This window comes from Triturus cristatus, chromosome 8, assembly GCF_964204655.1.
Source record: "Triturus cristatus chromosome 8, aTriCri1.1, whole genome shotgun sequence".
NCBI lineage: Eukaryota > Metazoa > Chordata > Amphibia > Caudata > Salamandridae > Triturus > Triturus cristatus.
Window position 1 is genome coordinate 458,331,446 of NC_140591.1, and position 18,385 is coordinate 458,349,830.

Sequence of the window (18,385 nt, forward strand, 5' to 3'; positions counted from 1 at the left end):
GGGATACTGCCAATACTGCTCACACAAAGGTCTGCTCGAGCTCTAGTAGCAGCTATAACAGGAGGCCCATTACCCTTGACAGTCCAAGTGTTTGGAAAAACATAGTGCGTGGAGGAATTTCCTCTGCGATACTCCTCCATTTCCCATACAGTTCCTTTAGCTTGTGGATCTCCTTCCTAATCAGGGTAACAGACTCTATTTAACTGAGCGTTAAGTCTTCCTACATCAAAGTTGGTAATATTACCAATATGAGAAGCCCACAATCGTGCAAACCAGGCTCTGCAGGAGCCATTGTGTGAAAACGGCAAAGGAATGAAAGGCGTTATCTCCCTTTTCTGATGAGCTGGCATCATTCCACACACCTAACAGTTGGTAATGTTCGTAGCATTATGGGTGTGATGAAACATTTGAATGAACCTATTGTTGAGATAGGATATTCAACGTTCTGCTCATGATAAGGGAGAGTAAAATATTGGTGCTCAATGGGCACAGGAATAGTAGCAGTCAGTAGTTTTCGAGCAGGAGCTACTCTCTCTACAACCCATGTTATTGTAGAAATGATGACAAAAATCAAAGTGAGTCCTATAATGAACATACTCTTTCGATCACAAATTCTTGCAGCAGTTGATTGTAGCAATCAGAACAATAATTGAAGTGAGTTCAATAATGAACATAGTCTTTCGATCACAAATTCTTGCAGCAGTTGATTCCTTTTCCGCAGGCATGTTCATCTTGCCGTTGAACAACAGAACACATGGTGCCCTAAGGTCCTGGGCAGACCTTGGTTTCTTCGCTGAGGTTGAGATGAGTAGCCACTAAAATTGTACCCCCCTTTGTAACTCAGTCTTTCACTACCCAGGACAGTGGCTCAAACAGTCTTTTTCAGCAACAAAGTGTCTCTCTTCCGGGGTCGCAGCTGATATCGAGATGTACCAGGGATCGTGTGGTCCGGGAAGACTTCCTCAGGTCCTTCAGGTGATGTGGCTTGTCCTTTCTATGTGTCCAGGATGTCGCGATGATCTGCAAACACAGCTGGGCTCACTAGGTCCTGCAACACCTTCCGACAATGGGTTGCGTGGACCCAGTTCTTCCGGTTGGTCACTCGAACTACAGTCCTGGTAGACAAGAGCACATGCTCAGGGCCATGCCAACGAGGCTCCAAGGAGCTGGTCCCCTGAAAGGACTTTGTTAGGACAAAGTCCCCAGGCCGTAGATTATGACCCTCACCCTGCGACCTGTCTGGAAGAGTCTTCCGAACCTGTTGATAAATAGAAGACAAACTGTCAGTCAACTGAGTCAAATAGTTGTTCATCAATACATAAGATACATCATGTATAGGGCGTGACTTAGGAACCCCCCAACTATTTATTGGCCTTCCTCAAAAACCACCTCATACGGTGTGAGGCCAGATCGTGTATGTGATATTGATATAATAGATAGCAACGCTAATGGCAGTGCATCAGGCAATTTCAAAGATGTGAAAGCCTGTATTTTGGCCAATTTTAGCTTGAGGGTAGAATTGTAACGTTACACTAGCCCTGCTGATTGTGGGTGAAAAGCAGCATGAAATTTCTGTTTAATTCCTAACCCTTTCATGAGGTAATCAACAACTTGCCCAATGAAATGGGGTCCGTTGTCACTCCACAAAACTCGACAAATGCCGAATCTGGGGAAAAACTCCTTTAGGAGCACCTTTGCTGGAGTAGGAGCTGTATTATCTTTCGTAGCGTATGCCTCCACCTATTTACTGAAGGCGCAAACCACTACCAAGACAAACTTTAGGTTGTTACAACGCTCAAACTGTATGTTATCCATTTGCAGGACCTCAAAAGGTGCAGTAGGTATGGCAAACCCTCCTGCTGGAGTTCGTGTTCCCTTTCCAGGATTATATTGGAGACAGATCAGACAAGACTGGACTATCTTTTTAGCTGTGATGTGATAATGAGCCTTTTTAGGGGCCCACCGGTGCAGGGATTCACCCTTATCTGTCCACGGATCCTTAGACCAATAAAATAGAAATTGGCACGGAAGCTGGAATTCAAAATAACAAGTTTATTCACTCATGAGTGGGACCACGTCCATACAACACCCTCAAGTGTTCCAGGAGGTAGTGACTTGAATACACAGACCATGGGCCTTTTATACTGAGTTTTCTGCACTGGTAACATGTGGTTACAAATAGAAGGTACAGGGCTACACAAGAATAACTACCGACAGACATGGTCAAATGGGAAATCACTTAGTCAGCAAAGTGGGAGGGGGAGCAGGAGCGCTTATGGTAGCACTAAGAGATTGACAGTTGAGTCTGAGACCAGGTATTCTGGCAGCTACAAACTCTTTAACATGCATATTGCTTTTAGCTGAGTCAGGAAGTTAACTAAAATAGACAACACAGGCAGGGAAAAAAGACGAGCAGCAGAGGACGGAAGAATTACCTAGCTGACAAAATGGATGCCACAAACAAGATGGCTTCAGCCTATGCTAACAGATTATCTGCGATTTCCAGAGACGGCCCTTTTAGCATTAGCTGAAGACATCGCTATGCAATAGAAGAAACATGAAAGTTATCACCTATATCTATTAACATCAGTTTTCTTATTTCTTGGTCAGTTACTAGTCGGGCATTTACATTCTGAGCATTTCGTTTAGCTGGTATACATGAGGTACAGGTAGAAGCACAAAGGGAACAAAGCATCGGGCCACATTGTATACATAAGCAGCAGGAAAAAAGGATCGCAACAAATATACATAGGGCTGATAATAGTTTCCAGCCCCATACAGTAAAAATCGTCCATAACGATCCAGTCAAAGTCCATGTTCCTGAATCCTGATGGATTTCAGTGGCTAATTTGTGCAGCTTACAAATTGCCTCAAAAACTGAAGGGGCGTTGTCAGGGATATAGACAAAGCAACAACTTCCGATGATGCGGCATGCTCCACCACGGTCCGCAAGGACCACGTCGAGTACCATCCTGTTTTGGAGCACCACAATTCTCGCAATTTGCAGTTCTTCCATGATATTCCCAAGGGCCATAGCTGTCTGATTGGTTACAGCCTCTACAAAACGTGTCAAGCGCCTGATCTTCCTACTGTTTAAGGCTGCACCAACAAAGAAGAACAGTCCCAAATTAAAATCAACATATTGCTGCAGTGCAGTATCAGTCTGATCCACCTCATCATAATTTATTGATCTCTTTGATCGGCTCTTAGAAATGTCATTGTACAGTTTATAGTCTTTGTGGTAGGATGCAGGAGCCAAAAACACAGGTGGTAGTAAATAAGGACACATAACAGTTTCCAGACCACCCAATACGTAGGCGGTAATATCCTTTACCTCCACAAATGAAATAGGTGTTATGTGATGACAAAAAACTGCTATTGTTTTTTCCAGTAATGTCCAGTGTTCGAATACAGTTACTTTTTCCCCACTGGGATGCTACCAACACTGCTTACACAAAGATCTGCTCGCGCTCTAGTAACAGCAATAACAGGAGGCCCATTGCCTTTGACTGTCCGAGGGTTGGAGAAAACATAGCGTGTGGAGGCATTTCCTCTGTGATATTCATCCATTTCCCATTTAGTTCCTATAGCTTGCGTATCTCCTTCCTCATCAGGATAGCAGACTTTATTTAGCTGAGCATTGAGTCCTCCTACACCAGCATCAGTGATATTAGCAATTTGAGAAGCCCATAACAGTGCGAACCAGGCTCTGCAGGAGCCGTTATGTGAAAATGGCAAGGGAATGAAAAGCGTTCCTCCCTTCTATTGATGAGCTGGCATCATTCCACACACCCAACAGTTGGTGATGTTCGTAGCATTGTGGGTGTGATGCAACATTTGAATGAACGTATTGTTGAGGTAGGACATCCTGTGCTGCTGCTCATGATAGGGAAGAATGAAATAGTGGTGCTCAATGGGGACAGGAGTAGTAGCAGTCAGTAGGTTTCGAGCAGGAGTTACTCCCGCTACAACCCATGTGATTGTAGCAATCAGAACAATAATTGAAGTGAGTTCAATAATGAACATAGTCTTTCGATCACAAAGTCTTGCTGCAATCGATTTCTTATCCGTAGGCATGTTCATCACGATGTTGAACAACAAAACAAATAACACACTAAGGTCCTGGGCAGAAGCTGGTTTCTTCACTGAGGTTGAGATGAGTAATCACTACTAGAAGACCCCCCTTTGCTACTCAGGCTTTCACTACCCAGGACAGTGACTCAACCAGTCTCTTTCAGCAACAAAGTGTCTCTCTTCCGGGGTCGCAGCTGATATCGCGATGTACAAGGGATCGTGTGGCCCGGGAAGACTTCCTCGGGTTCTTCAGGTGACGTGGCTTGTCCTTTCTCTGTGTCCAGGATGTTGCGATGATCCACCAACACAGCTAGGCTCACTAGGTCATGCGGAACCCGCCAACAGTGGGTGGCATGGACCCAGTTGGTTAATCGCACCGCAGTCCTGGTAGCCAAGAGCACATGCTCAGGGCCGCGCCACCTCGGGGCTCGGGAGCTGGCTCTCTGGAAGGACTTTGTCACCACGTAGTCTCCAGGCCGTAGATCATGGCCCTCACCCTGCGACCTGTCTGGAAGCGTTTCCCGAACCTGTTGATAAATAGAAGACAAACTGTCAGTCAACTGAGACAAATAGTCATTCATCAATACACAAGGTACATCATGTATAGGGTGTGGCTTAGGAATCCCCTAAATATTCATTGGCCTCCTGAAAACCACCTCATACGGTGTGTGGCCAGATCGTGTATGTGGTATTGATCTAATGGATAGCAATGCCAAGGGCAGCGCATCAGGCCATTTCAGAGATGTGGAAACTTGTATTTTGGCCAACTTAAGTTTGAGGGTAGAATTGTATCATTCCACTAGCCCTGCTGATTGTGGGTGAAAAGCAGCATGGAACTTCTGCTTAGTTCCCAATCCTTTCATGAGGTAATCAACAACTTGCCCAATGAAATGGGGTCCGTTGTCATTCCACAAAACTCGGCAAATGCCAAATCGAGGGAAAAACTCTTTTAGGAGCACCTTTGCTGTAGTAAGATCTGTATTATCTTTCGTAGCGTATGCCTCTATCCATTTACTGAAGGCACATACCACCACTAAGAGATACTTTAGATTATTACAGCCTTCAAGCTGGATATAATCCATTTGCAGAACCTCAAAAGGTGCAGTAGGTAGTGCAAACCCTCCTGTTGGAGTTCGTGTTCCCTTTCCAGGATTATACTGGAGACAAATCAGACAAGATTGGACTATCTTTTTAGCTGTGCCGGCAATATCTGGATGATCCCAAACTTGCATAAGTAGTTTTGCTATTGAGGATGCTCCAACATGTGCCGGCCCATGTGCCATGTAAATCATGGGATGCAAATAGGCTGCGGGTAATTTCCACTTCGTCATCTCTTTATTCCTCCAACAGCCCTCATCATCCAATGTTCCCTCCTTAGACCATTGGTGTAATTCTTCAGCAGAGGCAGATCGTTGCATGTCCAGCACCTCTTGCCTGGCATCATGCCAACGTTCAGCTTGTGACTTGATCACATACATAGATGTAGTACTTCGCTGCATTGCAGTCTCACAGGCTGTGTGATCTGCAAAGGCATTGCCTTGCCCTATTTTATCAGTCACTTTCTTATTTGCGCTACACTTAACAATCCCTACTTTCTTAGGATATGTCAAGGCAGTAAGAAGATTATGTACTGATTCCCCATGCACTATTTGTGTTCCATGTGAAGTAAGAAAAGCCTCTTTCCTTCCAGAGTTGCCCAAAATCGTGAGCCACTCCAAAAGCATATCGGCTATCGGTGTAGATGTTAACAAATAGATCTGTGCTAAGCTCACATGCTCGTGTTAGCGCTATCAACTCAGCTGCCTGAGCTGACTTCTGTGGGATGCGAGCTGTCTCAACTACTGTCTGAAGTGTTGTAATTCCATACACAGCAGATGCCGTGCCATCGGGCAACTTCAAGCAGGACCCGTCAACCCACAATTCACCATCAAAACTAGAAAGGGGCGTATCTTGTAAGTCAACACGACCCTTTGTTTGTTCTTCAGTAGGGGATAAACAATCATGTGACTCTTGTGACTGAGACTGAGTAGCTGAAAATGGCAATAGTGTAGCAGGATTCAAAGTCGAACATCTTTTCAGTGTGATATGACGGGCCAAAAGTATCAATTCATTGCCTGTCAAGCGAGCACTAGTCAAATGTTGTGTTTTTGTTTGATTTAAAAGGGCGAAAACTGAATGGGGCACTAGCACAAGCAATCTATGTGACAAGACTATTCCCTCACTATGACGTATGGACACAGCTGTCGGTGCCACAGCTCGAAAACACCCAGCCAACGCACGAGCCACTAGATCAAGGACAGCTGAAAAATAGGCACAAGGACGCTGCTTATCACCGTGTATCTGGGTTAAAACCGAGAGAGCGCAACCGTCCCTCTCGTGTACATAGAGTGTGAAGGCCTTAGTGTAGTCTGGAGTTCCTAATACTGGTGCAGAACATAGAGCTTGACGTAACTGTTGAAAAGCATTCTGGCATTCAGTAGTCCATGGGAGGGGCATCGGAGTGTCTTTAGTCAAAAGGGCCAACAAGGGTTTAACAATGTGAGAAAAGCTAGGGATCCACTGCCTACAGAAAGAAGTAAGGCCAATCAATGCATGAACATCCTTCTGTGTAGGGGGCACAGGCGTGTCTAAAATAGCTTGAATGCAATCTGGTGTAAGTGCACGTCCCTCCTTAGACAGGAGGTGACCTAAATAGGTAACCTGCTGTCTACAATATTGCAATTTCTTCCGAGAGACTTTGTGATGATGAGAGGCAAGGAATGATAGCAATAACAGTGTTCCTTCTTCACACTGTTCAGGGGTATCGGCAGCCAACAAAATGTCATGGACATATTGAATTAGAGCCACCCCTTTTGGCACAGGGAAAGAATCAAGCTGCCTTTTCAATGCCTGGCTATGAATGCTAGGACTCTCTGTATAACCTTGTGGAGCTCTACAAAATCTGAATGATCGAAGTGAAGCCGAATAAATAACGGCTGTCAGGATGAATAGGTATTGAGAAAAATGCATTTTTCAAATCGATTACACTAAATGTAGTTGCAGTAGGAGGAACCATAATAAGAAGTGTTGTGATGTCAGAGACTACCGGATATTGGGGCACTACGATCTTGTTAACCTCTCGCAAGTCAATGATGAATCGATAAATTTTAGAATCAGTGTTTTTTTTCAAAATAGGAAGAATAGGACTATTACCGGTATTGTAGGGGACTTCTTCCACAACCCCCACCTTGATCAAATCCTGAACAAGGTGTATCAATGCTTCTTCGCCTTCCCGAGATATTTTATATGGGGGCAGTCGAGGCAACAAAGCACCTTCCTTCATTTGAATATGTACTGATGGGATAACCATTTGTCCCACATTGGTATCTGATGTAGCCCACAAGGTACTAGGTAACAATGCCAAAGCAATATCCTCTTTAATAAGACAAGACCTCTTAAGCATTGGATAGTTATCGTTTAAAATAACACGCATACCCTCTGGGAAACAACGTATTGTGGCACGAAAATGTTTAAGCATATCAATACCCACAATGCTATCCGGCGTGTTAGGGGAAAGCAGAAATGGACATGTTGCAGTGAATTTATCAAGACTAAATGCAAGTGTCTGTGACAGTGGGCTAAGTGTAGGTGTCCCTTCGAACCCTATCGATGTTATCATTGTGCCAGACAGGGGAGCCCTAGGCACCAATTGTTTAGACTGAGCACTACGAGTAGCTCCTGTATCAACCAGAAACTGATCAGTAGAACCCAAGACGTTTGCATCGACATAGGGACTCCTCTGATCTACTGGGACCTCAACCGGTTCCTTACCCCATCCTAGGCATTCCTACGCATAATCAGAATCCTTAGGACCGTCAGCCGAATAATCAGACATTTGGTATTGGTTTCGTCTATCAAAGGTATTAAAAGAATTTGGATTGTTTTCAGCTGCCTCAATTCTGGTACGATTATCCATGCCTCCCCTATTTCCTGTGTTACCTGGACAGCTTCTCATACTTCCTCTACCCCGCTGATACTGCTGACCTTGTAAAAGGGGGCACGCAGCACGTCAATGTCCAATTTCTTCAAAATAAGCACACTGATCAGAAAACAAAGTTGCTCGAGGGAAAGGGGGTACACCAGTGCGATATATCGCACGTCCACCTCTACCACCACCTCTAAATGAGGGACCAAGACTTGAGCCAACATAAATTTCGTTTTTAGATCCTTAACCTTTTTATCCTCATTGCCTTTTGCTTCCAATTCCTGTCGCTCATAATACAGAGCCATAGTCAAAAGGGAGACTGGGGAAAGACGTAGTCCATGAACTCTCGCTGGCCTTTAGGCGACTAGCTATTTCTGGCAACATGTTAGCGACAAATTTGTCGACTAACAGATGCTTACCCGTGTCATCTGTCAATGACTGCCCACTAAAATCATGGAATGTCTCTTCAAATCGTGTAAAGAAATCAGAAACTGACTCATCCGCTTTCTGTTTACAAGACGCTAATGTGGTCCAATCTATTTTCTTAGGGGGTATAAGAGTTTTCAATTTAATCACAATAGCTTTGGGAAGATCTAATATCTCCTGTCCTGGTTTCTGCGCAGACTCTCTAGCCGCATCTGTTTGCTCTAAATGCACCCAGGTATCACCATAGGCTACATTATCATCTACCTTCCGAATTGATCTCCACATATCAGGGGCAAAATAAGTCCAAAAAACATGTCAATATCTGGCAGAGTCATAGTACAGGAGCTAATAGCTCCTTCCACTTCTTCATAAAAAGTGGCCAGGTTTTTCCGTGGGTCGGGCAAAGCAGCTTAAACTGTCTGCTCTACTCCAAGGAGTGTAGACCCAATTATAAACAAAATATCCCTTTGCATCATCTGAATCTTTATCATCATTCATTCCTGCTCCTTTTGGGGGAACATACAGAGGTGCTGCTTCACGCATGGGTTTCATAGTAACTTCAATATCACTGGTATCTTTATCTGTCCCCGTAGCTCCCTCTTGTCGCTCCGGGGTCTGAACTGTTTGTTCAGTTGTAGTTTTACCAGCTGCTTTTTTCTCCACTCGCAGACGGAACAACTCAGTGCGCTATTTAACCACTCGCCTAATTAGATCAGGCACCTGTGAAGGAAGAAAGGTGCCATCACTTAATTGTTTATAATTAGAATTTATATCAGAGGGCTCTAAATCATCAGAATATTTTCTAAAATTGAGTATTACTTCCCAAGTAAACGTCTCTACAAAATATAACTGCTCTAAATCTATCCACTGTTGAACCATTGCTATGAGTTCTGGGGCGGAGGCACTCCCACGAGCTGCTTTACGAGCAGCGGATCTAAGAGTGGCCTTGCATTCAGTAGCCAAAGTAGAGCGAGTCTTCCGCCCGTTCTGCTTATCTTCATCTTTTTCTTCAGAAGACAAATGCTCTTCACCAGAACCTTCATTCTCAGGGGCACTAGGGAATTTATACGGGATGGAGGTCTGTCTAATAAAATAGAATCATCTTGAGGTCTATTAAGTATGGGATAAATGGGGCGCCTAATAGGGTACTGGCCAGTTACCTCTAAATCACGCTCCCTATCTTCTTTTTCTTTTATATCCTTCATCTCCTTAATTTTTAATTCCAATGTTGTTTTATATATTGTTTTTCGCTGTTCTTTTTCTGCTATAGCATCTTCTTTCCTCACTCTCTCATGCACATCTTTGTCCCACATTCGTACACAATCAACATATCTTGTCGACTCTTTCGTTTAAACAGACACTGCTCAACATACTGAATCTTTTTAAAATCAAATGACCCATTTAATTGCCATCGTAGATCAGGATCCTTTTTTGTATATTTGTTCCACAGTGTACTAGACATTATGGAAGAAATACCATATTTAATATACATGTACCTATTAGGTGTCCCCTCTAGGGGAGCCGGCTGACTACTTTCTAAATCCATTTTGGTACCCCCAAGACAGCAACACAACCTAAGAAGTGTGCTAGGAGCAGGCATGCTACAAATTGTAGTAAAATATTACTTATCCCAGATATATCAAAGTAGAGAAAAATCTCCATATTACCTGTCTTTATTTATTGCAATAAACAAACAAACAAAACCCGAATCTTGGCCACGCAAATCCAAAATCAAGAGTGTCGCTTCAGCAACCTTACCAAACAAAAGTCTCCAACCTCCAACTGCCAATCTCCCGGTGGACCTAATGGTCACTGCAAAACTTGCGCCAAAGGAGATCTCAGTCGGGACCGGCCACCACCTGGAGGGAAAACCGGAAAAGCACTTCGGTCTGTAAAGACATAAGGTCTCCTCATGCAGGACGTCTCCTAAGTAAGATTCAATTCCTCCGTCAAGACCACTCCTTCGGACGGCCATGTCTCCGATGAGCCCCACGAGTCGGGCGCTAAACTGTGGAAATGTGCCTTTTCAGGGGCACACCGGTGCAGGGTTCACCCTTAAGTTTGTCCACGGATCCTTAGACTAACAAAAAAGAGATTGGCACTGAAGCTGGAATTCAAAGAAAAAGTTTATGAATCACTCATGAGTGGGACTACATCAATACAACACCCTCAGGCGCTGTAGGGGGTAGTACATGGAATACAGAAACCATGGGCATTTTATACACAGTTTGTTGCAGAGTAAGCATGTAGTTACAAATAGAAGGTACAGGCCTACACAAGAATAGATACTGACAAACATGGGCAGATAAATATCACTTAGTCAGCAAAGTGGGAGGGGAAACAGAACTGCTTACATAAGTAGGATGTGATAGACAGTTACATTCTCAAACAGGTGCATTCTAGCAGCTACAAGCCTTTCTGAGCTCATTCATTGCTCTGGCTCAGTACAGAAGGAGTTAACTAAGGTTGATGACTCAAGCAGAAAAGAAAAGCAGGCAACAGTGAAGACGGCAGAATCACAAGGCTAACAAAATGGATGCTACAAACAAGATGGCTTCAGCTCATGCCAACAGCAATTATTGTCGATTTCCACACAACGAAGAGTAGCGGCTGAGCCCGACAACAAAACAATGCAGCAGTCGAGGCCTCTGGACCTGAGGAGTGAAGGCGATCCACCCCAACCACACCAATATGATGGCAGGTAAGAGCGAACGAGATGGAACTTCTAAAGAATTGCTACAACTGAACACCACAAAGAAAACGGAGTGCCCACCCAAACCCAGCAAACCGGCAAATGGAGATCAGCAGGACCTGCACTAACATGAACTGTGAAGAGGATAAAGAATTATAAAAAACTTCATGACACAATTCTCTTGGAGATCAAATCAGAAATAAGTGTGATGTGCACTGACTTGAAACGCAACATAATGGTAATGCAGAAGAATGTTGAGGACTTGGGCATTAGAGTGAACTCCCTAGATGCAACTCAGGAGGAGAGGACCCTACAGCTGGAGGAATACAGGGCCCACCTGATGAACGTAGATGAACAACTAATCATTCTCCAGGAAAAGTAGGAGGACCTAGAGGATCGTTCCTGCTGTTGTAATATTCACATTGCTGAAATGCCACAAGTCATGGAAGGAACAGAGATTAAAAAATGTGCAGAAGTGCTATTTGATGTAATGTTGGAGCATAATTATGATAGCCCCACTCCTATAAAGCCCATAGGACAAGGGGAGGAAATAGAGACTCAAAGATGCCAGCCGACACTCTTTTAGTGTATATCATAGCGAGGAAAAGGAGAAAATTATAACAGAGGTGCGAAAGGGAGGGCTTATCTGGGATAATGGTGCAGACATCAAGATATATCAAGACTTATGCCCACATCACCTTCCTTAAACACTGCGCCTTTAAAAGTGTGACTACCTTCCTCAGAGATAAAGATATCAAAAATAGATGCGGCCAAACCTTTCAACTCAGTTTTCAGTGGTAGGGTACAAAATGGACCACAAGGTTCCTTGCGAGGCCACTGACATACTAGGTTCCACCCCGCAACACGCCACAGAAATCTACCACATCCTAAGACTCAGAATTGCATAAAGTGATCAACCAGAGGAAAGCACAAACCGCAGAAAGAAGAGAACTTGGTGGGACGCATGGCAGCACTAGAACATCTGCACATGTTTAGCAGCTCGCCCCCACCAAGTAAGGAGGGCCGGGAAGAATTAGAAAGACCCAAAGAGGCTGAATAGACAAGAACCACAGGAGCAACAGAAATCACACCTGAATCCCTACACAACGGGCGGCCACCAAAATGAACAGACCTCAGAGACTACCTGCAGCTGGGCAGGCAACCCACAGACTACAACAGAGCCCTAAACACCAAATAACATTTATGAGTGCTAAGGTTTCCGAAACTATGCTTGAATACATCATTGGGCCCTGACAGAGTTATGACTGCTTTTTAGAAGGTTTTTCATTGTCTGTCTATTACCACTTCTCTTTAATGTATTGCAAGAAATGATGCGGGATAAAAAAAGATGGGTCCGGAATGTCAGAATCAATTGTCTCCTTGATACAGAAATCGGGTAAGACACAAGATGAGTGTGCCTATTACAGCCCGATTTCAATGTTGAATTTGGATGTGAAAATGTTTGCTAAAAAAGTAGCACACATGCTTTTGACGGTGGTAGGAGAAATCATAAGCCCAGGTCAGTCAGGCTCCATTCAAGAGAGACAGGCCAGAGATAACACCAAAAAAGCCTTACACTTACTAGCTATTGTAAACAGAGTCCACAAATAAGCTATGTTGTTATCTTTAAACAAGGAAAAAGTGTTTGATAAAGTAGGCCTGGATTTTATCGCTGGCATGGTACAAGAGATGGGCTTTGGGAGAACTTCAGTGGCAGTGGCAAGATACCAAATCCCAAGAGCAAAAAACAGAGTCAAACGCTCCCTTTCGGACTAGGTGACAATAGCAGGGACACCAGATGGGTGCCCTCTATCACCCCCATTGTTTCTGCTTACCCTTGAACTGATAGCCCAGAGAATTAGGCTCAATAATAATAATTGGAGGTAAAGTTAGGGCAGATAACATTCTGCTTTTAGTGACAGACCATATTGTCTCTGTGCTACATCTAATGACGGAATTACAAACATATAATAAATAATGTTTACGGCTCTAATATAAACTTAACAAAATGGGAGATTTTTAATATCTTGACACCGAAAGAGCAAATACGGAGAGGACTGAAGTTTCTAGAAGGATTTATAGAGACAGTCTCCAGCCTCTTGATGAAAAAGTCCCACATTACTATTTTATGGGACCTGACCTGCACTTTGGAGAGCAGAGCAGTTTGAATGTGGTGAGGTTGGAACAGGAATTAGAGAGTCTGGAACTCTCTCAGCTTATAACAGCGGCCACTCACGTGAAAGGGCATATACTTGACCCTGTTATAACAAATGACCCTAAAATACTAGTACGCCTACAGACTCCGGTACCTTGGATAGATCATTATCTTATCATCATCAGCTTGGAGAAGATGGAGACCAAAAAGGCTAATTCTCGACCCACTAAGGCGGTCGCAGCAGCCCAGCTGAAAAACTGGGCCAAACTGAGATTTGAAATCTGGGTGGAAGCTCTGCAATCGTCAGGCTTTAATGCTGGCACAAACATTGACGAAGCTTATGCTAACTGGGAAGAGTGGGTCCGTTGGGCATTGGAGGAAGCCGTCCCCTTCATGAACTCCAATTCAACTAATCAGCCCAAAAAGACCCTGTGGTTTAATGACCAGCTAGTATTGCTGAAAAAGGCTGCTTAAAATTGGAAAGGGATAGGAGAAAGACCGTTGACCCCTTACTTAAAGAGAAATATAGACAGGCGATTAGAAACTACCATACGAAAATTAAAAAGGCTCAAGGGGCGCTAGCCACTTATTTTCAAGATAAGGTCGCAAATATCTATAGCTCTTTTCAGGGGAATTCAACTTGGAATAACCCTGTATTTCCAGATTTAGGTCAGCAGGAGGTCATAAGTCCCATCCTACCCCTCTTCCCAGATCTGGACTCCGACACGGTACAAATGATTATCAAAGAGATTAAATCAGGCTCCCCTTTAGATCCGGCACCCCCACATATCCTCGGAAAGGCCATGGAGGTCCTCCTGCCCTCAATAGTCGATTTGCTAAATCTCTCCCTTCAGACAGGCAGAGTCCCTGTCGCTTGGAAGCAAGCAATAGTGAAACCGCTGCTAAAGAAACCAAATCTGGATGTAGCCTTACCAGAGAATTTTCGTCCCATATCATTGCTTCCATATAATACCACGATTTTGGAGAGGCATGTTAATAAAAGTTTGTCACAATTCCTGGAAGATCGTCTCCTGCTACACTCGACACGGAAGGGATCCCACCCGCAGCATAGTACGGAATCAGCCCTGCTAGCGGTAACCGAAGGGCAGGAAGCCTTTAAGTGCGTGGTACCACAGGGCTCATCACTGAGCCCCATATTGTTTAATGTTTACATGCAGCCGTTGGCTCCTGTAGTACAGGAACATGGTATCTCCGTCACGTCATACGACGACGACACCCAGTTGGTGGTATCATTGGACTCCAGGACCAATGTGGGAGTCAGGCCAGCTGGCCCCTTGTCTGGAACAAGTAGTCAAATGGATGACAGTTAGCTGTCTGAAAGTGAACGGGGATAAGACCGAAATTATGGTCCTTGGTAATGTAGGGATTCCAAGGCCCCTAGTAAGCTGGCCCGGATGCCTGGGGGATGCACTGACCCCCAGCACGGCCATCAAGAACCTTGGCTTTTGGTTGGACCATGAGCTGACCATGGAGACCCAAGCACATAAGGTGGCAGGTACGTGCTTTGGGCTACTAAGAATGCTTCGCAAGGTCCTAATGCTTATCCCTGCACAGTTAAGGAAAATGGTCATACATTCCTTGGTCACCTCACAACTTGATTACGGGAATTCACTCTCCTTGGGCGCACCCAAATATGTGATCAGGAAGTTACAGGTAGTTCAGAACGCTGCGGTCAGACTCCTGTATCAAAACCCAATCATGGAATCAGTCGCAGCCCACCGCAGAAATTTACACTGGCTTCCAATCGAGGCCAGAATTAGGTTCAAAGCACTTTGTCTAACCCACAGAGCTATAAATAACAAAGGGCCCAGCAAGATTAGGAAGTTAGTGTGCCGACATCTCCCCAACAGATGTTTGAGGTCAGGCCCTATGCGCCTGCTAAAAACCTCCAGAATAAAAAGGGCCAGATGGGGTGGGACAGCCTTTTCCCACTTGGCGCCCAAGTTGTGGAACTCACTCCCGCGAGAGTTGTTATTTATATTCGCAGAAGCAACATTTAGAAAAAAATTGAAAACATGGTGGTTCACCGAGGTCAACTAAGTGCTTGCTCTCCCACCGTCATTGCATCAGTCCACTGCTTAGCGGTGAGAAGCCTTTGGGTAGCCACGTGCTCTATAAGTCTTCTTAACATTAACATTTAAATGGGCAGACACTACAATTCAATACCTAGGAACAGACCTGGCCCACGCATTTATTAAAAACTAGAGATGTCCACCGCCAACATGCAAAAAAGGCATTAAAAATAGAATGCGGTAGCTGGTGCTATAAGACATTTTCCCTCTCAGCTGGATAGCATCTATAAAATAATATATTCCAAACTCTCACTATCCACATCCCTAACGATTACACTGCAGAGCTTGAATCGTTTTGCCTAAACGGTAAGGCAAGAGGGCAAGGATGGCTAGCTGCCAAAGCAGATTAAAACCATCTACCTTTTTCTTGGGGGCTCCTAATCTTCTTAGTTTCCACTACGCATCCTACTTGAGTTCCCTAATGCACTGGTCCAGGGTCAAACCGGAGAAGGGTTGGTGATAAGGAACCATACATTAAGCAGGGAACCATGATGGGAAGTCCTGTGAAAACCTAGGGCCCATATAGATCTCAAGCTTTTATATGTCACCAGTAATGGGGGCCACACTTCAGCTATGCGATGGTGTGGTGGTTAAAAGGAACTCTCATCTTTCCCATCTCATTTTACTCCCATGTGGGGCAACAAGGACTTGGCCTTAATAGGTCAGCTTTTCACCAAGGGCAGGATGGAGAATGCATTACCTTAAGAGACATTGTTGGAACAGGGCAAGGTGAAAAGGTCTGGAAAAACTGAAAACGAAATATAATCTAGAGGATTCAGAATGATTCACACTGGCTGTTATCCCTCCAAGCCTGTCAGGGGACGACCAGGGCACTCACTACTTTAAAAAATACCTCCTGACAGGCAGGAAGAGAAACTAGCACGAGCACACATATACAAAATACTCAGCTCCATCAAGACGGGAGACAAGTTCTCATTCAAAGGATGTGGGGAAAAGGAGCTACAGATAACCCTTGATGGAAAGCAATGCAAGGACATTCTGATGGCGGGGGGGTGATGGAATGTACTACTATTGTTAGGTAATTTCAATGTTTACTGCAAAATGAAAATAAAAACATATTGAAACATAAAGAAGAGGTACTTCATTTGGATTAAGAATTACCCTTTTGCAGTAGAGAAATATAGAAAGCCATGCCGAACAGGGACACCTTTGTGAGTAAGTCAGGCAAGTCAAGCCTGAAGAGAGCTGCTATGAACAAAATATGGAGGTTTCTGACAATAGAACAGTGATCATCCTGTAGGTGAAAACAAAGACTTTAAGAAAAAGGACATACAGATTCAGTAGAGTTTATATAATCTGGGTGTACAACTAGAGCATTGCATTGCAATCTGCACCACATTTTTTACATATATGCGGATATTGAATAGGAAAAGAAGCCTGCAGAACCCTACTTGCAACTAATGCACACAGCCATAGTGGGTTCTCGTTCTTAGACGAACTTAGGTGATAACACTACCTCACAGCCCATGAAGCTCCCGAAAAGCCTGCCCTCTGCACCGCTTTGTGGAGTAATGATCTTTTAGACACCTTCTACATGCCCCCTGAACCAGCTTCCTGGTCACGACAGCCTAAGAAGCTTCCTGTCAAGTTGCCATCATAGCCCTTCAGTAAAGGTTTGATCTGTCCCAGATTTTCTGGAACAGACCCAGATTCCAGGGCCCCATTGACCAATTGGCCTATGTCCATGGTTCGGGAGACACATCTCAGGTTTTGGCACTAACCACTGCAGCACTAAAAAATCACAATAATGACTATGAAATACTTCCTTCAAAATCTAGGAGAAAGAGAAGCTCAAGTTCACTAAAACATGAATCTACAATAGCCATAAATTTACTACAACAAAAATGATGGCTCCAAACTTTATTATCTTCAAGTATGACTAATAAAATACACAATTTTCCCTTCAACATAAAACTTTTTTAATGCACTTGTGGTACCAAACCTGAAAAATCAAAGATTAAATGCTACTGATATGCAATCATTTTTCTTTTATTGCGCAGACAGTAAAACAAAGGAGTACTGAGCACTCCCAACAACATAAAGAAATCCAGGTGATATGACGAGGGCACCCAATTCGGTGAAGCAAGTACCTAGAATTCAAACAAGGATCTCCTTATTGCAAATTCTGCAATTTAGTTGCTACGCCACATCTCCTCCTGGTTCTGCTAGCCTCACAATATTTATCTACTACCACAACAGGATGAACAACATGACCAGTGGGTGTGTAAAATGAAGACACCAGATAGGCAGACAGTTATAGGCTTATTATATTTTTTTATTTGTTTTGATCATTGCTGGAAAGTAGGGGGAACATGCCGGATTCTGGTTCCGGCAGCTATTTCTTGCAGGGAAACATGCTGAATTTGTCCTGGTGTTGTTTCCTGACACCAGGACACAATTCAGCAGTGCCCACATGTTGTCTGCATTCCATTCGGAGCAGCAATCTGCAGGCAGGAGGGGCTTTCTTATTTTCACTTCTTGCCGGGCACAAACAAAGGCCTGATTTAACCCCTTCCATGCTCATGACGGAACGGTTCCGTCATGAGCCTCGGTTGAGCTGTGCTCATGACGGAACCGTTCCGTCATGGCCCCGCCCGCGCTCGAACCCTTCAGCACAGCGGGGGAATCCGCGCAGCGCTGAAGGGGTTAAAGAGCCATCATACATGGACGTCATTTAGGGCTCGACAGAGGTCGTAGCTGTGACCCCTAGCTTGCCCCTTGTGACTGTATTTGGGACCCCTGGACTTCGAGGTGGCAAAATCAGTGCCAGGAATACAGTGACAGCTTGTCCTTACAGAAGTTGGTTGTGGCTCCACTTGCTTTGTTTTCAATCATTTTTTATTACACTAATAGTGAATAATGTTACATTAGTCACTTTTGGTGTAATAATACACTGAACACAATTAGGTGGAACATGACCTTCCCTAGGAGCTGAAAATACTTTTAAAGGTCTGTTGATG